Source organism: Tribolium castaneum, chromosome 1, assembly GCF_031307605.1.
Source record: "Tribolium castaneum strain GA2 chromosome 1, icTriCast1.1, whole genome shotgun sequence".
Taxonomy (NCBI): Eukaryota; Metazoa; Arthropoda; class Insecta; order Coleoptera; family Tenebrionidae; genus Tribolium; species Tribolium castaneum.
Genome location: NC_087394.1, coordinates 29,904,746 through 29,931,239, shown reverse-complemented (window position 1 = coordinate 29,931,239; position 26,494 = coordinate 29,904,746). Strand labels below are relative to the sequence as shown.

At 34.8% G+C, this 26,494-nt stretch overlaps 1 protein-coding gene across 4 annotated transcripts in view; it reads right to left on the bottom strand.

Annotated features, from left to right (window-relative positions):
• The window catches only part of LOC664188 (irregular chiasm C-roughest protein), a 268,755-nt gene that overhangs the window by 218,093 nt on the left and 24,168 nt on the right, over window positions 1-26,494 (bottom strand). For 3 of the 4 annotated variants that reach the window (XM_008192781.3, XM_008192779.3, XM_064359345.1), the window contains exon 1: window positions 5,503-5,770. The exons of the other annotated variant lie outside the window; for it this stretch is intronic. The gene's annotated coding sequence lies outside the window, so the exon portion shown is untranslated. Of the gene's footprint in view, window positions 1-5,502; window positions 5,771-26,494 lie in introns of those variants that run through there. 4 annotated transcript variants of the gene reach the window in all.

Below are 26,494 nucleotides of genomic sequence, written 5' to 3'. Positions count from 1 at the left end.
TCATTCCAGAAGAAAATGCGATTGCGAATTGTGCAGTTATTCAAACAGACGTGTAGGGTGCGTCAACTGCTCCCCCTTCTAATTACTTTCAAATTTTGTTTATGTTATTGGGGTGAATTAGCTTCAAAACGTTTCGAAACATTTGCGGCGAAGAAATCTAATTTAATATTGCGATCCCTCGCCCCAGACACTCATTTTTCCGAATAAAAAATAACAAACAAGCAACAGAAAATGAACTTGAAATAAATATCACTAACAATTATGCAAAAATATTTACATAAATTGCGAAACTGATCAAACGAAAATAAGGATAGCCTTGGAATGAGGCAGCTGTTTGGAGAAAGAATGATTTAAGGAAATATTTGCCCGATTGTGTAACTACCAGAAGTAAGTAAATATAAATAAAGCTTTCCACTTGACGAAAAAATCAATACATTTGCCTGCTCTAGCAAAGAAATTACAGCAATTTAGGTGGAATATTTCAAGCCCAGTAGACATATGGATAATCCCCTCTCAAAAAAATTAAATAAATTTTAATTAAACATAACATAAAACATGAAAAACCTTGCGAAAACTCAATTTACTTGCCACAATATTTGCAGAGTCATACTCTTTAATTATTCGTTCGTTGCTAGTCATGTAAATATTAATTTAATTTGGAGCAATAAAAGTGCAAAAGAACATTGCCGAATAATTAATATTTGTAATTTCAACAAAGCTTTTTTATGCAGAGATTACCGTCTGAGAGATTTGAGTCGGTAGCTCTAATGCAAGATATTAAGTATTTTTCTCCGGTTTCACTATCATTACCAATAACAATTTTCTATTACGACAGCGGCAACCTGTAATATTGAGACGTTATCAGTTTATGGGGCGACGTGTGCTGCTGAAGCATACATTGATGCGGATGATAACGGGAAAATACCTACATCTGTGAGCCAACCCACGCTGTACGGATACGATCGAGGATATCACCGTTTTATTATGAATTGTTCCACTGCATTTGCATTTTGCACGGCAGATTTCATAAATTTCAGGATTACACTTTGCAGTGCTGACAGCGAAATATCAAAATAGAGAGAGGTTGAAAGTAGTCTTTAACGTATAAGGCAATCTCTTCAAAAATGCACCTACAGCAAATCTTAGGTTTACCAAATCGAAACAACAAAAAGGATATTTTATTTATAGAGTCAATTTGAATAGCAGTGGCACGTAAGTTGCGTGAGGACCGAGGACGATATTGAGGATAGCGTGTGTGTGTCCTTAATTAGATTGACGCTAAAGAGCTGTCGTGATTTAATTAAAATTAGCCAAGTGATAGGAATGTATTGAAAATTCAGATTTTTTGAAGTAAGTGGTTTGTGAGCTGGCGCCAAAAACCCATTTTCCTCATAAAATAGGGAAACAGTCAACAGATCGCAATGCGTATGGCTTTGTGGAAATCCCGCTCTTCAATTTAAACGCAAATGAAGATGAAGAAATGTTGGCGCCTTACCACAATACTCAGCAGCCAGGCAACGCGGATTACTTTATCTCCGAAAGCTTAGAGAAGAAATAGGACAACACCTATAAAAATTAGTCGGTGATTGTTATTTTTTAAATTAAATTCTGCTCCTTGAATCCATTCATCTCGCGCCATCCGTTTTGAATGATTGAATAAAAGTTATTACAGATGATATACCCATACATCAATAACTGTCAAATGACTTTGATGAAATAATAATCAATCTGTACGGGCACTTGAATGATATAAAATCAATTTTTTGGTAAGCAACAATTCCCAAAAGCACGTAGACTGTGCTCAACATAATCAATAGTGTGATATGCATGCCTGAATTATCAATTTAAAATATGAATTTCATGTGTACTACAGCTGGCATGTCCTAGAAATTTTTGAATTATTGATTCAGTTGGTACGTCATGTTTACGATTCAATTATGGTAAACACAAGGGTGAGGTGATGTTATCATTACCTGTTTCGGGAGAGTACGCTTTCAAAATGACTGTCTCACGGCAAATTTTCATAAAAATGTGAACAACTGACACCACATAAATAGCATAACTAGCTATTAAAAACAAGATCTAAAACACTAATAAAACGCTAATAAAAGTGCGGGTTTTACGTTTTGAAGTTTGGCGTCAATACTTTTCTAAATATTTACCGCACATGCAAGAACCACAATTGGTATAAGGTAACGGTAGGAAACTAGTGCCCACTTGCTTGTTAAGCCTAAGTTTGCGCACGCTACTCACATAAAGTAAACTGGGCTTCGACACTTACGACCCGAATTTATGTAATTTAAGGGTAATTGAATGTTTAACCACTTCACAGGAAATCGTACTAGCCACTTACACAAACTTGGTGGTTTATACTTCGCAAAGAATTAACGAAAGGGAAGTTCGGAATGAACGAGTCCGACAGGGATGAATGTTGCAATTACTTTAGTTCTGTAATTAAATTTCGGCTCAAACAATAAGAAATTGATTTACAATTACACATCTAATACTGGACAAAAAGTGTGTAAAAGCGAAAGAAAACTTGGAATTAGGACAAGGCACAATCCGATCCACCGTAGGTGGTTTAGGAAAAATCACTTCATTCAAAGTTAATAATAATGCGCAAAGTTTTTATTAATCTTTTCCGTAAGAGTTTCCTGTAGTGGAAATCGCGTATTTCTGCAAGAAAGTTACGCCTGTTTCAAGCCCGGAATTGGAAGTAATTTCCACCCCAAATGAAAAAATGTGTCTAAGTTACTTGGTCCGTACCTACCAGCCTACCGATCGATGCAAAATAATCTAGAACAACTCAGAATGTTACGAGCAAAGTTCCTATTCGCACACCTCGACAAATTACCACCGGAATTGCCGCGGCTTGCCTCTTGAAAATTACAACGCACGTAGTATAGCTGCGTTTTCACTCCCACGTTGTAATTCCAAAGCGACGCGGGTAAGACGAAGTCAATTACTGCTTTACAAGGCCATTGCGGCCCAGAATCGATTCCAAGGTTCTTTTAATTTGCAGGATTCTGATCGCAACATTGTTCAATTGCCAAGAGTCCACGTCAGAATAAAAAAAATGCAACAGGAATGAAACAAGACTTAGTATTTTAACACAAACAGTCAGAGAAAGATAAAATCGATTATTGCTAAATTTTACTAGTTCAATTGAAGAGTAGAAAATATCCATTTCCAAAGTGGTATGTTATTTCGGAACTGGAGAAAAATAGCCAAGTCACCACCACATAATTTATTGTCGCAAAGTTTAAGACAAAAATTTAAAAAAGGATTTCTTTTATAAAAATTTATGCAATTAGACATTTATGTAAAACCTCTTTGTATTTTTCAAAAACGTGTTAACTTATCTCGGCGTCCCTTAAATCGTTTACGTAATTTTTTTTTATTTTTTTTTTTTTAATACCGTACTTTCACTTTGTAGTATTTGACTGCCAATCAAACAAGTCAAAACAAAAAAACATATTTTGAACGCTGGCACTTATCAGAGTATTTACAGGACTTTCAGACATGTTAGTTATTCACTCTGAATTACTAAAAAAAAACCTAACCAAAATATGTCAGTTTATGTTACTGACTTTGTTAAATCTTTCGTTTTCGAATTTATTAAATAATGCATTTTGACAAACAAACTGCATATTTGTTAATCTTCTATTGCTACAATATCTTAGACAGTTTTCATTTTTAATGCGCTAGAATAATTTTTCAGCTGTTGTCTGTAGTTTTAATCCCTATCACATCGCAGGTACGTGACAATATGGTGGAGGCGCCGGGCAAGAATAATAGAGAAGTTTGTCGTTTCAAAGTTGAAAAAGTAAACATAGGTAATAATGTAAAAGTTTATACTAGGTGCTAGTATACAAGGGCCTCCACTCCTTTATTGAGGTAGTTCTAGTAATAAATTGTCTTTTTCTACAATTATTGTCTGATTTTATTTTCTCTCATGGGCATGAACAAATCACATCAAAAATTTGCTCTTCCAAATAGCCACTTATTACTAATATATCTAACGAGATTAAAGAAAGAAAAAAGCAAAAATTGTGCCAACTTGCTCCGGTCTCACATTTTTTTGTGTAATTAAATGAAGGAGTGATCAATTTAACTAAATTAAAAAATACAAGAAAGAACACAATATGAACACCTTAGGGAGCTCTAGACGTGTCGTCTTCAACGACACGTGAGCTATTTCAGCTTCTATTGTGAATCCTTAGTAAATAAAACAGGTTTGTGTGCGGCCGTACAAGTAGTTTGACAGCCACTTTAGTTGAAACTGTTAAATTTCAAGTTAATATTTTTATTTTTCCCAAGATTCACTGTTAAGCCTCGCGTAATATTAACGCTTGTGTAGCCTTCGAATCAGGCGAAATTTTATTTAACCAACCGCCGTCTGTTAAATTATTTCGATTTACCAATAAATCTCGCTAAAAGCTTTTCCACCGTTCCGGATCTTATATTTAAGTCGCAAGGGGTACGAGCGCGAAAAATAGTCATCCTCTAGTTCATTTATATTTCTGTCACCACGTTTTAGTAAATTAGGAAACGTACTCGGCAAAATTACAGGGCGTAGACATGTTGATTAAGCAAACTCTGTACATATTTAAAAAAATATTGTTAATTGGAGTCCAACCATTGACCACCTACAAACACACCTCTGCATGGCCCACACAAATTTACATACGATCGTGGGCGCAAAATGTAAACCTATTTATAAAACAAATGATCCCAAATAGGTTTGGGAATTGGAAGGTTAAATCTTGTCACAAAAGCAATTAGATCACGTAGATACTTGTGTGACCTCCTACGTGCAAAAATATTGCATTTTAATAATTCAGTAAGGGATTAATGATCAATTTAAGTAAATTATAAACTTGGTTCGCATTGTGTATTCGAGACAATTAATAAGTCAAATTATGAGCTAGTTATTTGATTAAATTCATATGCAATCGATCAATAAATTATTGAATGTGGAGATATTGCATTTACATCTTAATCAAAAATGTTGTGTTTTTTTTATTGTCCTGAGGCACTTTTGTAGTGCTATTTTTCATGTGGGCCGAAATATAAAAATATATTTTATATGAAGAATTATTTGGAATATTTTACGGACCCGCAAAAATTGCCTCATATAACAGAAGAGTTTCGGAGTTCACCCCATATGAAAAACACGGAAACACTGTTACGAAACAGATTAAATTTACGCGGAGAATTACATTTAATTCGCTGTGGAATCGCAATGCCCCGAATGGAAATATCGACTCATGTATTTAAAAATTTATATTTTCCGACACTAAATCGGTTAGCCGTTTAGTGGCGGGTGAATCCGTTTTACTATTCGAAAAAAAGCCGGTGAGGGTGCGTATGAGCCCGAAATCATACATTGGCTTATTACGCCGTAAAAAGTAGAAGATTTGCTCGAGACACGATGCGGAAAAATAAGAGGAGAAAGGAGAGAAAATAAGCCGCTGCATGCACGTAACGCCATAAATTTACCTTGCAATAATCCGAAAACACGACAAAATAATTCGTTGAAACAGTCCTAGCACAACGATATGTTTATTTCACAGACAGCTTAAATTGACAAAATTGTTTTTAGTGTTTTTCACTTTGGTGAAAAGTTTAAGGGTCTATGTGGCGCCCTGGATGGGGCAAAGTTAATCAAACAAGCAGCGATTTGACACAAGTTTTGTGTTATCATGTGGTCGGGAAACTCGTGGTGCGTCCGGAAAAACTGGTGAAAATCACCGATTCGCTACTTCGACAACGGTAAACTGGAGCTGGATTTATCCAGGGAAACCCGGCAAAAGTCGCGCTGGCGCAGAGAGGGCGACTTCGTCCGCTCATTACTGCGATAATTGTACGAGTTTAAGGGTTGATTGCGTTTTTCCCTAGTTTGTAAGAGTTAGACTTGTGATTATTCGCAGGATATTAACCAATTTGGGCCTTTTGTCGATGCAATTGATTAAAAGACATTTTTAGAACCGGTGAAACTTCTCCCTAGATTTATGACTTTTAATAAGCACAGGAGTGATAAATTACCCAAGGTCGGAAGTGACTTTCTGCAAACGAATTATTTTACTCAACTTCTATACTCTGCCAATAAAAACTCTTATTACCTACACACACTAATAGCCATATTAGGCCATTTATCATTGCGAAAATTCGATACTGTCGTTTCACTTATTTATGTTGTTGAATCGATAAATTAAAACGCCAATCAACAAACAAATTCAATGAGTTTAAAATAGATACTGCAAATGGGTGAACTTCGCCCAATTGATTCCATTTTTGCGAAAAACAAAACGCGTTGTTTGAGTTGTTAAATAAATTGCTAATAAATAGTTACTGGTAGAATTTACAGAGCCAAATATTTAATTTTCACTTATTACAGCACTAAACTAAATTAATACAAAAACCCAATAACTGTGATTAAATAATTTACTGTTTCTATTTCTTTTAGGATAGGGGACAGATAGAGAGCTATAAAGCAATACAAGAGAATCAAGACCATCTAGGTCAGGATGTCTAATTGCAGATTCAAACTAATTCCGAATCCGAATGTGTTCCGGCACTGAGATGTTGCCGTAGGCAACAGAATGTCACGAACGTGATAATTATAACAATATTGTGACTTGGAGCAAACGAAATGAAGCAAATAGGGCAATTAATATTTTAAAAGTAATTAGTAAACGAAAAAATATGTCGCTATGCCGGAAAACCTTAAACACTCAAAAAACAAAATAATATTTAGTATTCATGTTTATCTCTCTGCCTAATCTCAAAAATCTTCACAGTTAAAATGAATTTTTCTAACAGCCAAAAGTTATTTATGTTACACGGCCGAGTCAAATATTCATTCGAATAAAAAAGATAGTCACGGCCAAGTAGCATACAAAATTTTGTATGTAACTGGGAAAAATTACCAAAATTAAAATTTCGTTTAAATAAATCGAAAAAAATTTACGAAGCTACGTATCGACTGTTCAAAGACTGATGTGGCGAGAAAAAAGTTAGGAACAATTCCGAAAGTGTGCAAATTCTCTAATATTTGTAATCACATATTAATAAATAAAATAATTCAAATTATTTAATAAAAGCTAATTTCATTCAAGATCATAACCCGTAAAAAAAGTCTTTGTCGGCTGGTAAAAAAGTCTTTTTTTACGTTGTCAAAGCTTTATTTTACTTTAAACAAATATACTATTTCACGACTCAAAATGAAGCAAAAAAAAAGTGACGTTTTTTCACAGCTGCAGACAAAATTTATATTATTTTTAGATAGAAATTTAGATTTTTTTTGGTACACGCTCTCTAAAATGGTTACTTTGGGAGTTGCTTTAACTCCGCAAAATGTCATTTTACAGGACAAGTACTTAAAGTCGTAATAGCAACACTTTGCGGACTTTAATTTATTTATTTATTATTTGACAAAATAATTATTATTGTTTCAATAAATCAGTCGTTGCTATGACTGCACTTATGATGAGGGTGGATTGAAAATGTAAAGAATTTTACAAGCGTTGAATGTTCGCTATTTTCTGAATCCGTGGAGTAAATGTATATGTGCGAGTACGTTGCTGGAGAAGTCCGCCTGTCCTCAAACCCGCACCGTTCCTACAAAACAGCGAGTTCGACATTTCCCAGTGTCTTAACGACTGAAGGCGACATTTCTCTTGCATGATCGAGACATGGGATTCTACTAACACTTAAAAAGCAGCTTCGGTGCCCGTCACTTTTCCTGTCATACTACTGTCTCAGCAGCACCGCCATAATCCTCGTCTGAAGTATAAGGCAGAGGCAAACTCCTTGAGGACTCCATCGCTATAACGAGCGCACCAACATTCGAATAAATATTTCCCCATTATGAGTCGTTGCATTTTTTAGGTGGAGAGATATGTATTCGGTGTCCTTCCATTCCCAAAAGCTTCGAATCTCCCCGGGTGGCACTTGGAAGCCCTCGAGGTCGAGCCATGGCCCTTTCTCAAGCCTTCCTGACAGCTCTCTAGGGAAGATGTTGTTTTTGTCAGAGCTTCAAGAGCTTTTGCATCGATAAAGGATGAAACTCACACGGTGACTAGCTTTAAACTTTTTACAGCAAGTACTTATTGGTTAGTTGCTGAGATAAAAGGGAATTTATACAGCGAATTTATTCGGGAAAAGACCGTGCAAATGCCTGCACTCTTTAGACGAACACTTGACATGTTTTGTTTGGCTAAAACAAACTGGGTCAGATCGATGCCTGCTCTTTCTACATTTACATATCACATATTATAATGTTCAGATTTGGATTCGTCCAAGCTCGGCGAAAGTCTCAACACGGAATAATACTATTAACCGAAGCAGAAAATACATCACAATGTGATCGAAACAAAATCTAAAATTGAAACTCGTTATGTTTTTGCATCACAACTCTTATCTTGAAACAAAACGCAGAAATAGCGCTTGTAGACACATTTTACTTCAAGAGGAACGTATTTATGCAGTAATTGAAAGTACACTCATAAAAGTTTATGATTTTCTCATTTACAATTTTCTTGCATTTCCTCTATAATGGCAAAAAGTAATAAATGCAACAGTAGTAAAAGGGGAATCTAATTCTGAAGGCAGAATTTTGTATGCTTCATAAAATATTATATTTTGTTGCAGAGAGTGAGACAGTTACGATTTGGTAAAATTACGACAATCATGAATAATTTCAACCACTTTTTGAAACCTTGGCCTCGCTCCTGTAGATCAAATTCAAGTGTGTCACTCTTCGTAACATTAATATTAAAATTTTCATTTATAGTCCGAAAATCCCTTTTAAACTAACTTTAGTGATTGTTTCGCAGTATATCACCACGCCTGAATGAAAAGTTTCTTTTATATGTAATTTCCCTCGGTGTCTAACCAAGTCTACAAGCCATTAGGAACGCTCTATTAGACTTAATTTGCCTGCAATGCAGGTGCTGAAATTAGATTTGGGGTTGCATTGTTTATTGTCATCTAATGGGTCAATACCAAATCTCTTTGCCTGGTTTTATTCAGCAGTTTGCTGGCAATTGCCAATTAAAAAACGACCCTAACTGACTTCAAGACACAATGCGCAAGCATTCAAAGTGAAGCTGCTTTATATGAATAATTTGAGTTAAAATTTGCTTCTGGCAGCAAGTCAAATTCTTTAATCTACAAAGACAACATACTTTCGCCTGAAATGAATCTTTTTCATTTCAGAAAATGAAACAGATTTACTGGGATAGGGAAATTACGTGGCTTGTAGTCGAAGTTAACGTTTGGAAGAGTTAATAAGCCTCGTACTTGAAATTTAAACGTGTGTATAACATCGTCTTTATGTGACTGTTGACTTTCGATTGAAATTCAACTTTGTTGCACGTCACGAGCATAAATGGCCTCAAAATGCAGGACTTGAGGGGATGTGTTTGTTTTGTTGGTCAGGTTCAACAGTATGCACTAAAACTAAGAAGTGTTTGCAACATTAAAGCCCTTTACAAGTCACTGAAAATCTGGATAGCTAATGGACCAAAGGGACGAAAGGTGTTGGTTGGCCGTTGGCGACCAACTCGCTGGCTTAAAAGGGACCCAGATTAGAAGGGTTCCCAAGTAAACGAGAGAAATGTTATTTAACGCGCATAAGATTATCGCCCTTTAATGGAAATTCAACAGCTTTCAACTTTAAAGATTCACGTTTTCTTTGATGGCGTTATTGGAGAGGTAAAAAATTACTTAACTATGTATTTTATAGAAAAATACAAAAAGCGCGTATAACTTCCTCACAAAGTTACGGAATCTCTTCAGATGAAAATGCCTTATCTAGCATCTTACCAAAGGCATTTTAAAATACATATTATTAAGACGAGTGGTTATAACTTTTTTTAAATAACATATAATTGATAAAATCAATAACGCCACTAATGCCTGCAAGGTGCGGTCATAATAATAATGATTATAATAACCTTACAACAATTACTTCCCCAATCACTCACTTATTAGAGTTTCACTTATAGCATTTAAGATAATATCTACAAAATTCTTTATACATGGTGTCCCAAGTTTAGAGGATTAAAACTAGCACAAGTGGATAATAATTCCGACTGGGGGAATTTATTGGCGCAGTGCCTGGAATTGATACAGTTATTTCAATTACAATCGAGTGTTGAAGATAATTTATTGATAGTATCCAATGATGTCAGCCCATCGAAGATAACAAATGGCGACTACAGAGTTACATTACATTACATGGTTAAACAGGAATAATGAAGTTGGCAACAGCAGCCTCATGTCTCTTATCCGATTCACTCAGATGTATTATTAGTGGTTCTAACACTGACCACAAACGCTACTTGCTACCATGAATCAGTTCGATCGAACCATCGGGACAATTCAGTTGGAAATTTCTGTACATTCGATCTTACAGATAGCTACTGATTCATTCGGCCACATCCATCCAATAATAATAACAATTAACGATGCAGCGCTGTTTGGATTTGTGTCGGACTGAGTCTCTAGGCATCCGTTTTGGAATGCATTCAGTAATAATTGTTAGATCCTGGTTAAATTCCATACGTGAAATTTTGATCATTGTTATAAAACGCCCATATTATGTCAATGTTATGAATGAAATATGTGGGACAAATTGCGAAGAACTGCGCCTTTAATCCGTTTGGTTTTAAGATGCAAATGTCTATGATAACTGGAATGCAACACAAAGCTAAAACCCGTGTTCTCTTTTTCCAAATACCTGAAACAAAGTCTACTTTTCTCAAGAAACTTCATCTTAACGAACTAAATTTGCTTTTTAGAAACATTCCCAGTTCAGTTTTCGTAATCCACCGACTCTCTAGACAATGAGACGCACACCGTGCAGGAAACAAAGAACAAAAGTTTTAAATAACTTGGTTAAAACACTTGGGAAATTAAAATTTGAAAATTGTGTTTATTGTTTTACACTTCTCCTAGCGTTGTTTGCCCAACAAATTGTTTTTTTATTTATTTAGATGATTTCCTCATCGAAATAAGCTGAATATGTTCTAGGTTATTTCCTGAAATAAACTACTGCAAGATCAAACCAAACTGGTTCGAAACAAAGATTTCGCTGACTCTTATCGAAAGTAATACGATATAATACACATTACATTTTTATATTTACTAGTTCTGATACACCATAACCACCACTGATAAAGTTGACCCTAAAGCGCTTCTTCTCCGGCCATTGGATATAATAATAACTATTATTGTAAAATTTCATGATACGAACTGCCGTATAATACAACCGGTAATTGTAACACATTTTTATTGAAGTCGCGAAGATAATGGACGTTCTATTAAGAAATAAAAACCTGGCTTGTGGGCAAATGTGGCCTATTTTTACGTCCTGATGCACTACATGGAAAATCAGTTAGTCATCAGGATTCAGTTTATTTAATCTAATTAAAGTAAAAGACATTTTACTTTTAAACACATCTGCTTTAAAATAAAACTGTAGCAGGTATGTTCTGTATGCTTGCTATTTGAAATTCTTTTTTCTTTGTAAAATTGTCCCACTCGCACGCGAACAACCCTTGAGAAAAATAACGGAATTTCCTCTTTATTTTCATTTTAAAAGAGTTCAAGTCTGAGTAAAACTTACGTAGTATTTATTTGAAGTGTGAAGAGGTGCGCCTAAATTGGTAGGAAATATAAAAATGTGAGTGGAATTTGAAAAACGATGTTTTCAATTTTATGGAAGCATTTAACCTTAAAATTAAGAGCGGCAAGTGTAACGACTTCTCGAAAAATTCTTTGTTTCTAATTGGAAACAGGTCGTAATTAGATCAAGTTAATTATCAAATTTTTGAGTCGGACATTAATTATAATTGTGAAACATTATTCGCAAACAAACTGTGTACCAACTGTCCTTAATTTTATGCACAGCTGAGTAAAACGTAGATTACGTTTATGTGTTGATATTTCTAATGAATTCTAGCCTAATTAAAACTTTACGTGACACTTGATCCGCGCAACTTCTGAATTAAAACAGACAATTTGCTAATTGAACGAGTTATTTAAATCTGCAGCATTTAAAAAATACCGAAGCGATGAATTTTCATTAAAACTGTGAATTTGTAAAATAGGCCATTAAATTCCAGCGATTAGATATAAAGGAACAAACATAAAGTTTAAGGGGTTAATGGCAACAATTAAATGACCCAAGTCGCTTTCAACGGCAGCAGTTCCAATATAAATTGTCCGAAATTTATCGCTTAACGTTTGCGCAAAAAATATGGTTATGATCTAATATGTCGGAAAGAACCGTTTTATTGAAAAACGAGACTAAACTTGCAATTTTAATGAACACACGGAAAAGTCTTCAAGATCGCATACTTTCAAACTCAAACAAACTGGAAAGTCAACAAAACAACAGAATTTTACGAGTACACTTTGTATGAAATCCTGCTTATTAACTCTTCTGAGCACCAACTTGCTAGTTAAGACTCACGGAAATTCATCGAATGTGGTGATTTTGAAAACTCTGCTGCGATTAAACGAGAATATAATAATTAATTCTTATCAACTTGTAAGTATAGGGTAGAAAGTGCGCTTTCCTTCGGAGTATTCAGAAAAGCTTATTTGAATATAAGGTTCGCCCGTCACCTTTTTCAGAAGTTAAAACTAAAATAACTCTAAACTTTAAAGGTGGTGTTTAAAGGATTCCATTTAAATTCATTTAAAATGCTAATAAGCAAATCCGCTATGAATAAAAATTATTCAACTTCCGTCTTTTTGTGAGCCTTTTGAAATACAATCCCCAATCAAAATTCGTCGATAGCATCGAAAACGGTGCTCATAAAAATTGTAGCCATACCCCGAAAAGAAACTAAAGACCACTCGACAAAATTTTATCCTGAATTTTGTATAAAATGGCAAGCTAGCGGAGAAGTTGGTGGCAATAATCCGCACCATAAAACAACTTAAAGCTGGAAAACCATTAAAGGAATCAGCGATTATCTGTATCGATTTTACGTCTAATCTTATATCGGCTGACCTCAAGTTCGGTTTGTCCACTACACAAGCCGTTAGGTTTCCATTACTTCCCAGGGATTTTGCCCAGATAGTGCTACACTTTTATCTGCAGCATCTTGAATTGCAGAACTAATTGCTGCACTAAACGCCCAAGGAAAGATTGCCAAGATACGCACTAATTAAATATTGACCAACTCGGAAAAAATGTGTAATAGACTTTGGAAACCGCTGGCTTGTTGTATCAAGACGAAAACACCTTCTATAAGCAATTAAAAGTTAGATTATCCCTCGTTAAATTTATACAACTGCAAGTTAAGCCAGCATAAAATAACAAAAGAAGCGGGTGTTCGGTTTTGGAGCAGCGTTTCTATGAATTCTCCATTAGGAAGTTAAATTCCGAAACTTCTAGTAGAAAATAAGAGGAAACGAAATAATCCGTGAAATTAAATTACAAAAAAGAGATTTTCAATTACAGCTGTTTACGAACTCGGTTACAATTAAAAACAATTATTTTTAGATTCAGGCTGACAGTGTTCGGTCCTACAGGCGGCTCAGATATAAAAACAACAGTCATTTGCATAAAACCGTACGAGGCGACGGAAATTCTAATTTAGATTAAAACTTTATACAAGAACAATAGGGAATAAAGAAACAAATAAAGCTTCCAGCAATTAGTCAGAGAACCTGTGCTGTTTAGATAAAAGTGTGAAGCTGAAAGTAATAAATATGAGCGGACTAACATTTACTTATAAAAAGAAAATCCTATATGCAATTTTTCTCTAACTTTAACTTTGCTAAATATCAAGAGAAGTTTTTGCGGAGACTTCCTGTGCATTATCGAACCGACCACTTTAGGGGCCCGTTTTTGGAATTCCATTTGTCCGAATTGTCTCTAATATAAACTAATCCGATTTATGAACGCCCTAATATATGTAGGATCTCTCCAGTTAGTTTATCTTTCCGTTTGTATGGGTTCCAATCCCATTTACCCTAAGGAAACGATACATTAAGATAACATCAGGTATGATTTAATGATGGCCATCGTTTAAATATGTGTAATCACTCGGTTGTAAACGTTGGTAAAAATGTGTCGGCACCTTCAGCTCTTAATGCCTTTCATTAATGTAATTCATTTCAAACACGATGCATAAGAAAGCTGATCAATTACGTGCTATGATAAAGGCTTACTGGTTCCCATCACAAGTTACACTTTATCGACTATCACAAAAAATGATTTATTCTTGGTCGTAATTAATAAAATGGAAATCCTTTTTTGATCGACGATCTGAGAACATTTAGCGTCCAGTAGGTACGTTCATTAATTTATGTAAAAGGTTATTGAATGAAATGTTTTCCCGTCAATAGATGAAAAATTGCAGTGTTTGTATTCGTTTTATTCCGGAAACCGTTGAAAGAAAAACCCAGTATAAATCGTAAAATCTAGTGCCGTACATTTGCTTTTTATTCCCCTTTGCCGGAATAAAAGCAATCCATATCTTTCACTTCTTTTAGTTAGAGGACTGACGTATGCATCTGAGTGGCTTATTCAAATCAAAAGCTTCACTAACAAATACATACTCAGCTACCTGAAACCAAGAAGAAATCATCATGTTCCTCGATTGTGCACTTACCAACAAAAGCTCTAGCGATTTTTTATTATTCATCGTTTTGGTTCTGCCTAAAGCTTTCATCTCTCTAATAGGCGGAGAGGAACAGATAACCGGCTCGAAAACAAGCATCGTCACATCGATGGTAAAATAGAACAACGTAATTTATTGCCATTCATTTCACCGTGTAATATGCAATGACTGCACATAAATCAATTTTTTATGCCCCTTTTTGAAAGATCTGACGGCTTAGTATTCCAATGAAGCGGTTTCATGCTCGATATTTTTTATAATTGTATCTCACGTTTGGCGCTTCTTTGCCAACTTCCGGTAAAAATAAATAAATATTCCTGCAATAAGTGTGGATTATACTCATTTGTACGATATTTTTCAAGTCATGACAGGAATTTAATTAGAAACGCCGCTGCGAAGTCAAAATTCTAATTACGTTAATTAAAGACAAAGTGCGATGTTTTAGTAATAAGTGGGATTGGACATAAATTAATTATTTCCTAGAGGTAAAGCGAACAACATTAATGGTTGTTTACCAAGTGGTTGGTTTGTGCGCGTTTTTTTAAATATTACATGGTCATGTAGCTATTTCAGCTTGGCATTGCTGAAAGACTAAATTTGCATCTTATTAACTCCATGATAATTAAGTTAAAACATTAATCACTAACAGCAAAAATGGACTAAAAGTGATTTTCTTCAAAGTCAACCGATAAAAAAACACAAAACTGTTAAAAGCGTTCAACACACTTTTATAAAATAAAAGTTCAAAGAGACGTTTGTAATTTTATTCCTAAAAGCTTGTCAGCTGCACATAGACTTTATTAAGTTTTCACTTAACTCATAATGGTTTTATTTGTTTTGTGTCACAAAGCAAGTGCTTTTACTTTTAGGTATTGACAAATTGCGATATTTTTGACGAAGAAACCCCAAAACAATTCTAGAACAATCAGTGCAAGTCATTTATCACAAGGGCCATATTTCAGGAAATCCAGTTTCTTATGGGTGTCCCAATTAATCCTGGCGTTATGAGGTATTAGTTAGTGCTTAATTCCCCGAGGATCGGTCTGTAGCCCTAGGATTTCAGCTCTGATATTCCCACACATTTAAAGTCGTGTTACACACTTGTAAGCAATACTCCCGGCACTTGGCTACAGTGCTACTATCACTGTTCTAACTGTTCTATTTGTACAAATCTCCGGCTAAGCTGCCTCTGCTATTTGCCGAGATCGCTCAACGGCTTGAATCAATATGAACTCCCGAATTGATTAAATTGTTACAAGTGACAACGATTGCGCCAACTTTTTCACACTTGCTAACTCACATCACCTTTTCGTCCCTTAATTTCCAACGTACAACAATACGACTTCTTTTGTATTTAATCTTTTACTTGAAAGTTTTAGAATCTACAACATGAGAAATTGCTACCAAGGCCTCAATAAAATTAAGCAAAAATCTTTTTTCACCAAGAGGATGCGTGTTATTTTGTTTTGTAATTTCACCTGCAGCAAACAAAACAGTAACGAATAGCAGACATAAGTTACAGCATCATATATTATCCAAGGCGGCAGTAAAACATGATTATCCGTATGATACAAAAGAATGTTTAACCTGTTTTATTTCATTCTTTATTTACAACGCTTTATGTAAGAGGAAATTGGCATTTCCTTGGCAAATTATTCATTCTTTTCTCCTGTTTCGCCTACAGCATTATTTACTTTACTACTTAAATAAAATCCCATTGCCTTAATGCAAGTGTAATGACGACAAAACGGACTTTTTACACGTATGATGGTCTGGTCGCGTCGAGATCATCGCTACCAGATAGAGAAATCACTATTTGCACACGAGTAATAAAATAAACAAGTCGGACATATTGCCAATGTAAATTTACTCTAATGAGTGTCAAGAAAAGCTGGAAACTTGATGAAAAAATACGCAAAACCGATCAAACCTGTAATAATTTGCATTAATAAGCTTTGCCTTATAAAAGACAGTATCCCCTATACCGCAGCAGTAATCAACATGTTCTCAAGAGGAATTTTAAAACGCTGTAGATTCTAGACTTGACGAGTGAAAAACGAAGCTTCTTTTTGTATGATAATTTATACGAGCAAAGGAAAATTGTGTTTATTGTTATCTTTTTGAATACTAAAGGCCACAACTAGCTTGTTTATACAACAAATACATAATTTTACTCTCCCTTTAGCGCTGCGAAAAACATTTATCTTTAAAGTATTTTTCTTTGAGCTCCTGTTTTAGAAATAAATAAGTTGGACGTACATACATTTCGTGTTCAATTAAAATATACTCTGCAATTTGTGTGAAGACATCTAGCTAATCTACACGGTAAAAAACCGCTCCCTTTTCACATAAATCTTCGCTTAAACAGTGGTAAAAAATCTATCAAATATCAGTTTGATATTCATCGGATATAAATCGTCCACATAAACGCAGTGAGTCGTGTTAGAGCAAATTAATTGATCTAGAAACTCCAGATAGTGCTTACATCCTGTTCCTCACACTTATTTTGTTTTCTGGCTTTTATAGCTAGCGCTGCGAGTACTTAGTTGAATAAACTCATCTCTTTTTTGAGCCATTACCTTTTTTCAAAACTTTTAATTGAGACTCGAATTTAAACCTCCGCAATAAAAGTGAACATAAAAGCTTGCAAATTCAACTAGTATAAATACCAAATATTGGATGTTATTACTTCCTGAGGCGGTTTTCTAATTGCATTTCGGTTCGTTGGTACGATTCGTAATAATTTACGTTGCTCACTTATTCACGTATTAAATTAAAACATGTAGACCAAAACTCAATGTCGCAGTGATTACAATTAATAGCGGCCTTAAACCAGCATAAATTTGATTTTTGCGTAACTTTTAGCCCATTTGTTCATAAATAATTGGATTATTGAAATAATCCAGTTTCGACGCCTACTGGATGTTAATTAGTATCACACTCGTGTATCATTTATTTTTTGTGAAATATTAAAACAATATAAATCAGGGAGCCGATTTTTATTTATAGGTATGTAGGCAAGCTTACGTTCGCTAATTACAAATCTAAATGATTCATGGGAACTTGAGATTGGTATCGACAAATGCAAAATGCGCCTAGTCTTTTTATTGGACTACATTTAACAAGTCTGAGGGTAATGCAGTATGAAAATATAAGTTTATTCACCTATTAGACCTATTTGCATTCTCAGAAGCCCGAGGTGCTGCAAGGAAAAATGTGGTAATAAAAGTTTCTCATTAGAACTGCAGCCTCCGTTATAATTACATCAAATTTCATGCGGAATATCTTCAACAAAAGAAAATTACCCGTGTAGGCGAACGTAATTCCATTTCAACACGTGTCCAAGTTAAAAAGTTTCAAAGTAAAATCACTTATGGAACATTATTTTGGCAGATTTAGCAATCTCAAAGTGTGATTAATTTCCTTCTTTGAATCCGAACTGAAATATTAGTCAATGTCATCTTTAGGCTGGTCGACTAGTAAGGTTTGATGATGATGCAGTGCGCTGTGTCCAAACCAATTAATATGCATCAGGGCTGGCCGGTCGGTAGACTAGACCAGTTTTATAATAAATCACTTTAGGTAGAGCTGATCAATAGCCGAGTTTGTCTGTAATTACTCACGTCAGGAAATATCTACCGACAAAAACCTAAAGGTCGTGAACTTGATAACTACCTTTCAGCTACCTAACTCCAAACTCATTCTGATTATATGTGAATGGGGTTTAATTGTTATGAATGAGAACGTTCACTCTTATCAGCTCCAATACCTTGCTCCAAATGTGCCCTTCCATCGACGCCATAAAACTCTTCAAGCCCTACATTATCAATGAGCACAAAATATACTACCGACAGAAGAGATTTAAACACGCGGAAAGAGTGCACATTTTTTCTCGCCATATTTTATACACACTACTGAAGTTTCAGAAGGTCTCTAAACCGAAATTTCATAAAAAACCCTTTGCCAATTTGTCCATCGTCTAACAGCAAGGCTAGAAATTTACATTTTTCTACGACAGTTAAAAAGTGTTTTCTTGGGAAGAATTTACGTACTCTGCTGACTTGAAAGAGGTACTCGTAGTTGATAATAACTAAAATTTAATAAGAATAACTCATTTAGAATCAGAAATTATTTAGAACTAATTTCTTATTATTGACCTAAACAGTCAACGAAAAAATTGATTCAAATAAAAAAAGTCTTTTGTTAAAAAAAAACAAGTTAATCTGTTCGAGGAGAAGGACTTCTTTATTAAATTATTAATGTACCTATTTATTTACAGAAGCAACTGCTACACATATGCAGACGTATCAAATGGACAAATAGTTTCGATTAGATTTCATGAATAGAAATAATAGCGATTTCGCGAACAAAGGACGTCATAAATCCCGTATAACTTTGTAAATGAGGAATTGTAGGTTTCGCAATGCCCCGAATCAAAACAGTTATCAAATTTCCAATTTGTCTGCGAGATATGTACAGAAAGGCATCAAAAATGTGCTTCAACCATAGAAAGCAAATTACTGAGTGCTTTTGTGATCCAGCATCGGTTGACAAAGTGATGCTGGTGATTGATTTCGTGCTTAAGGGTATAGAAGGGTTGCAACTCCATTAGCCGTACGGACGGCAACTTTAATACCTCATTTCGGAGTTGTACCCGCTTTGATCGGACTTTTAATAGATATTTACCTATGCCTTTCCAAAAAAATATATTAATTTACATTGATTTGTTATTGACCCAAAGTTTGGAAAGATCCGAACAAAATATGTTACGTTTATTTAGCATAACAGTTCAAATAGATGATGTAATTGGGTAGAATTAGTAAAGTTCGTGTCGGAAAAGTTATTTCAACCAGAACAGGTATCGGATTAAAATTAGAAAGCAAATAGATTCAACAATGGCCGATGCACAATATGTTGACAAAGGCCTTATAATAAAATGTGCGGTAAAAGTGGCATTCTGGCAACATTAGAGATAATAGCATTGTGTAGAATCCAGGATAGAACAACACGAACAAATTGAGATTAGTTGTCATTACGTAAACTGCAACTGGAACTCAAACAACAGACAGCAACGCAAAACAAACACGAAAATTCGAACTAAAATAACGTAAACCTTCGAGAATTTACAACCCTTGCAATATTACCAGCGTTTATGATGCAGGCGAATAGAGGCTGATATCTACAACAATTTAGATTTAATCAACATACACTAGTAAAATATTTACGGGGGAAATTTATGGGAGCTGCAGCGGAGAGTGTTGGGCGAGCTTTTATCGAACAAATCGAAGACGACAAGGGGAAATGTTGCGGTCGATTTTCGATGCTCAAAAGGGATTATAAGACGGAAATGTTCTGAATTTAATTAAATAACTTCCTTCTTCCGTCTGGACTTTGAAACAGTCAACTCTGGGGTAAGAAACTTTATAAACGGTTACATTTTATAAACTTGATTAAATAAGTGGGCCTTGTTTCTTCTTAGACTCTCTTATGTCAAACTTATCAAAGCAGAAAGTACTTAAAATAATCTAATTATACTTCCAAGGCGCAATGGATTATGCGGAAAATTCAATTCTCTCAAATAACAGAGCGATTTTTCAAACTTGCCCGTTGATAAAATAGGACACCCTTCCCACATTCAATCGATACCACGGATTTTTTATGGATTTTTTACAGTTCACATTGCAAAAATATCCATACCAGAAACTATCCAGATAAAATAATGTTTTATATCAATCAGCTGGAAGGAACAAAAGACACCAGAAAATCTCGACATCGACGTCCAGATTTTATCTTGGGCACGCTTCCTATCTTTTTGTTATAAAAAGCCCTTCTTGCACCCTAAGTAATACTTTTTCACTCCAAGAAAATCCATCTCAAGTCCATCTAACGTCTTGTCTCAGACTGATCCTTTGACCATACGTAACACCGGAGAGCAAAGGTGCCCGAGGAAAAAGTTTCACAGTTTTTAAGAAAATTATTTTCATAGTCTTGATAAAATTAGTTAATGCCTCTTGATCAGTCGATGAGGATTTTGGTTACAGATAAAGGAGAGGTAGTATTAAACGATCATTCGTCTTAAGCCTGTGTAGGTTTGATTTAATCATACGCCACTTTGTCCACCTTTGTCACACCCTCAGAAATTAGTCGAGCGTGAGGTCCGCAAATTGTTGTCCGGCAGGGGTTATTATTGATTTTGGCAATTAAATGGCAACACATCGTAAATAAATTAAAGCCGTCTGAACGCCATGTGAGACTTGTCAATCGTATCCACAACTTCTTGTTGTTAGCACCCAATTATTAAACTAACGTTAAATAACTCAAATAGCGAACACTGCAGTCGAACGTAATTACATACCTAAAGGAGCCAAACACACATCCAGCGGATGATTACAATCAGATAGTTGTTAATCTTAATCAATTCTCATGCAAAACTACCCAGGCTAATTAACAATGCAACATTTCCTCTTGGATGCAGGGTTAATACAGCTGTTGTTCGTTGAAACGGTTCATTACCGGTAACAGTAAGTCATGTCGATATGAAAACGCCATCGCCACAATTTGCTTGAATCCTTTGTGCCGCTTTAATAGCTCAAAGGTTTAAATTACTACCTCCAATTAATCGTCAAAATCATGTCCACTGATGTGGATTCTGGCCAATAATCTGGAGAGTATCATCGACAAGAGATCTGTGAATTCGTTTGCGATTATTGGAATTCGAACTAGGTAGCAACACACAATTATTCGATTAATGATGACAAGACACAATTGAATCCTTGATTAACATCCTTATGTAGACGAGATATTGTTCGGTAACTCCTAAAAGGGGGCTAAACCGAGGAATGGTATTGATGCTAAGCTCGTAAAGCATCATGTTACCTAATTAATTGGCTGATAGTAAATAAATTACGGAGATGAGTGGGTAGTAAATTATGCAATGTTGGGATACACCTACAAGTGTGCTATAACGTCTTCAACCCAATTACCCTTTTTTAAGGCCACTAAAGTTCAATTTCATTAACGACTTGCATCACACAATGTAGGACAACAACAATGTAAAGATAAACAGCTAATTAGGCATTTCCAGCAACTCCTAATTAGCACAACCAATAATCACAATTCAGTGTTTTTGTTACACCTTATTGGGGAGTTTTGTAAATTACGCTCATCCAAATTGTTGTTTGTAATTAACAAATCTAATAACAATCGCACTGTTTTCAGTCTTAACCTATTCTCATAAAGCCCAAAAAAGCCTTGCAGAATTATGAAGTAATTAGAGATTAAACATAAGTGTTGGACAAAGCCACGAATGTTTCTTAAAATTGTGTATAAAAAAATAACTACAACCTACACTATATTCTTGAAGATCATCTTTAATTCTGTTTATCCTAACACGTGCCGTTTTTGACGCCTTTCTGTTTCTGACAATGCAATGTTGAGATTTATTTTAGTCAAAGACGTTAACTAGACAAATCTTTCGATATGATGTGGTAAAGTTGACACGAAAACAGTTATGGCAGTGAGTTGCAAACCGGGAAGCTTTTAATTATTGCTAGTTTATATGGTAACAGTTTTAGCAGGAATGTCGGACAAAACGACAAAATATTCACTAATTAACATTTGTGGCAACCTATTTTGATTACATAACGGATCTCCTGTATAAAGCAAGACATTTCCTTTTTATGTATTGCTCCTTATAAGAGAAACGCTTCATAGGGACGACATTCTTTGGCATGATGAAAGAGAAAATTCATAATAATTTGTCATTAACGAGGGTTTCTGCTTTTTAAGGTAAATGTGTTGTCTTGGCAAGAAACCAGATATGAGATTGTAAGAACTACGACCTTAAACAAGTGCATTTCAATTTTTATTTTCACTTACAATGGTAAGCTAGTTACTACTTTCTATTGTTGCGATTCATGTTCATTTTAGCGGTTTGTTTGATTACAATAATTTCCTGTGAATAGGCGGTCTGTAATCTCAACCAAAAATCAGAAAGGATGCATTATGTCTGGCACAACGTGATATTATTTCGTTTAGCAATAAGCACAACAACAGTTCCCATACGCAAGTAATAATTCACTGTTTGGTCAGATAAGTGAATCGTTGGGAAGAAAGGGCAGATCGTAGTAGCTTGTGGCTACTAAATCCGACCGTCAAGCAAGCCATGGCCCCACACACCGTCGCTTGTTTTTCAACTACCGCTTTGATCACACCTGCTACATGGGAATGCAGTCTCACTAGACTCACAGTTTTTTACAACTCTTCAACAAGTCGAAGTAAACGTTGTTTTTCTTTCATAATGTTCGAGCATTGTTCCCTCATGCAGAATTCGCTCGTTCTGAAGCTACCTTCATTTTTTCCTGCTATGAATGATGTGTTTATTTACGCATCGCGACGAAAAATAAAAACAATGAAAGAGCTGTTTTGTAAACGGCAATTTCTCACTCAATTTCACCGGCAGGTTCCGGAAAAACTTCTGTCATATTCCCTGATTAAAATCAAGTCTCTTGTTGATAAGAAATTTGTTCTTGTTACGAAGCTTTCATTTTTCACCTCGATAAAATGTACTGCTTCATTTGTGGGAGATGTCTTTAAAATATTTTAATCTCGAAAGTGCTTTCTTGTGCTCTTATTTTCTGCTACAAAAAATGCGTATTCTTCTCCGGATTTCTCCCGATGAACGGCTCCCAACAAGTTTGTTTCTCTAAATAAAAGCCGAACGACCTGCACATTTCTCTTGACGTTTTTGATCAAGATGATTTATTGCAGTCTGAAACAAATCGATATTTCCATAGGTGGAACATTAGCCATGTCTTCAGCTCCGTCATAATGTAAGACGAGGGCAGTTTGCTCGCTTCCAACAAATTCCACGTGCATTGTTATCTAACATCGCGAAAATTGGTCGAGGAAACTTTGCAATATGTATTTCCATTAACCGAGCTTACAACGCTTTTGCTCTTTTTTCGATAGACTATGCGAAGCAGCACGTATACACAATTCGAAATAAATTTATTCCGGAATTGTCTTTTATTTATGATTATGACAGATTTAAAACAAACAAGCTGTTTAAACTCTCCTGTTCCTACAATAATTAATTAAATTTATTGCTCTAGATAAACTGCACATTAAAAATAACGAATTCGGCGACGATCAATGGAAACCGTTCCATCGCTTCGACACAATCGTTTTAGTTTGAAATTAATTTTCGAAAAGTTACTTTCAAATTTTAGGTGCACACAATAAACTCAATTTCCTGTTCTCGACAAAGACGTTAAACACGTGTCTGAAAAACTCATTTCCTATATCGCTTTGTCGATTGAAAATAAATCAAGAAATTTTTCGTTGCAATACTTAGAAATTACCTACGAAAGATTTGTCACCAATAACTGCACTCCACCTGTGGGAAATTCATTTCAACTTTATATTTTGAAATTAGTTTCTCTCAGCTTGTTGAACTTTTACTCAGATTTACAGCGTTAAAATGTTGAGGAAATACAACTCGTCTCCAAGCTCTTGACACATTATACATTATACATTTTCCTAAAACCGTTATTATATGTTTAAAATGATCATTGTTTAAAATAAAAATGCGTATATTTTTTTCTAAAGCTACAGGTTTTGAGAATAGTTCTAAACCAAATTAACACAATCCTATTAATCTTTTTTTCTGTAAAACTAGACAGAGTAAAATTTGTATGAAACAACTAGTCCTAAAGTTGCCCAATAAGTACTGTACTAGTTATAAATGAAAAGATCCTGCTAACTCATCCCGTTAGCAGGATTGGCATTTATATAAAAAAATCTATTTTAAGAAATTTAGACATGTTGAAGATTGAGGATTTAAAAATTTGAGTGGGTATACATGAGAAAAATAAAAGTAGGAAACTAAATAACACAAGTGACAAAAATTACTTCAATCACGACAGTCCTGCTAAAAAAATAAAGACATATGTTTGTAAAAATTCTTCCAAAACGCTTCCTGGAGGACAACTCCTTGTACGTTCAATCATCAAGCGATAAAAGTGGTTTGAGTGGTTTTGCGCTGGTCATGACGTGTAATAAGCCTCCGTCCTTAAATACTTGCGTGATATTTTCATTTAACAAGGAATATATGCAAAATACGGTTACGACCCTAGTAAGGTCCTATTAAATTTTATATTCTTTAAACACCACCTTTTTGTGTTTTTAACTCCGGTAAATGGAGAATTATTAGCACGGAATTCAGCCTGCCTTTTACAAAACGTTTAAATTCTTCGTTTCTTTTATAGGTATGTAAATGCCGTAAATCTTGACCGAATAAAACAGAATTAAACACGTCCGATAACAACTTTTAAATTTAAACCCTTAACCGTGTCCTTCCATAACACGATGGCTACAACTTTGGAAATAACTGTTATTAAAGTGTCAAAGTGGTTTTAATAAGATACACAAAGCACAACATGCGAACCCTTTACGACACAGAACCACGCAACAGCGCCGCGCTTTCTCTTTCTGCATTTTATCATCTCTTATGGCATATTCTTCAAGTGCACTGCGACAAACACATAAAAAGCCTTTTGTCACGAAATATCACTTAAAATAAATAGATCATTTTGACGCCGGTTGCGATTCCTTTGACGATACTGCATGAAGCACAGAAAGGACTGAAAGGGGGAAAATTATAATCCTTATTCCATAGTTGTAGATATACACTGGCGCAGGGTATTTATGCTATAAATATAAATTTAGCGATATCTCCAATCGTCTACAGATTCGGCAGAGATCAGACCAAAAGACAAAAAGGCCATCGACGAAATTAAATGCAAATCGCAACCTATCACGTCCAGATCAATGAACGATAACGTTTCGAAGAAGACGAATATTTCCACGGATTTTTACACACATACCCATTGTTCCGAATAAATTCGACTTGATATTATTTACTTATTTTATAAATGGCCAATGGAAGGAAACACCAGCGAAATGCTGTTTATATTATTTAGTTAAATTGATCGCGCACACGAGGTTCTCTAAATACGTATTTCGAAAATTGCACGCAAAGTAATAAATTTACTTTTATTTATTAGACACATTTCCATATTTAAGCTGTCTCTACTAAACTTAATATGAATTTATTAAGAGGTGATTAGCTCTCGATTCAAAAACCGAACCGAAAAATTAATTTGGTAGCCGACAAGGTGCGAAATTACACCGTACAATACCTGTTTAATGATTAAGTGCAATTCATTCAATTACCTGAAAACTGGTACATAATGTAGAGCAAGTAAGTAAAACACACACAACAACATTATTAATGTAGTATAACCCTTTCCCCCGTTCTTTACGGTTGTTTATGCTTCATTATTATAATGACGCAAAAAGCAATGCATGGTAATCGAAGATAAGACCATGTATGATGAATTATTAAGGTAACGCTTTCTGCTTAATACAACCGTCTCCTATTTATAGACGTCTGAGTTAATGCAACACAATTATTCTTTTTTCTTTTCTTCTCAGCATCTTCAAATACGAGTAGGTATCGATCGCCTCATTATTACTTCAAGTGAAAAATTATCTATTGAAAAGTTCGCGGTTCACAAATTTGTGTAATTAGATATTCAGCAAAAGTCTGAAACTTTATTTCAGAAAAGAAAAGCGCACATTTCTTGGCCACAGTAGGAAAAATCGTTTTAAAATATTCCTTAGTATTCATTTTTATTATTGAATGTAAGCAGAGAAATAATGAAAAGCTCGTCTAGTATCTCGTTATTTTAATTTGTCAAATGTAAGTAAGCAAACCAAAAATTTGACAAGAAAGAAAAAACTTTATTTACGTAGTTTTTTTATAAACTTTAGTTGGTTGAGTG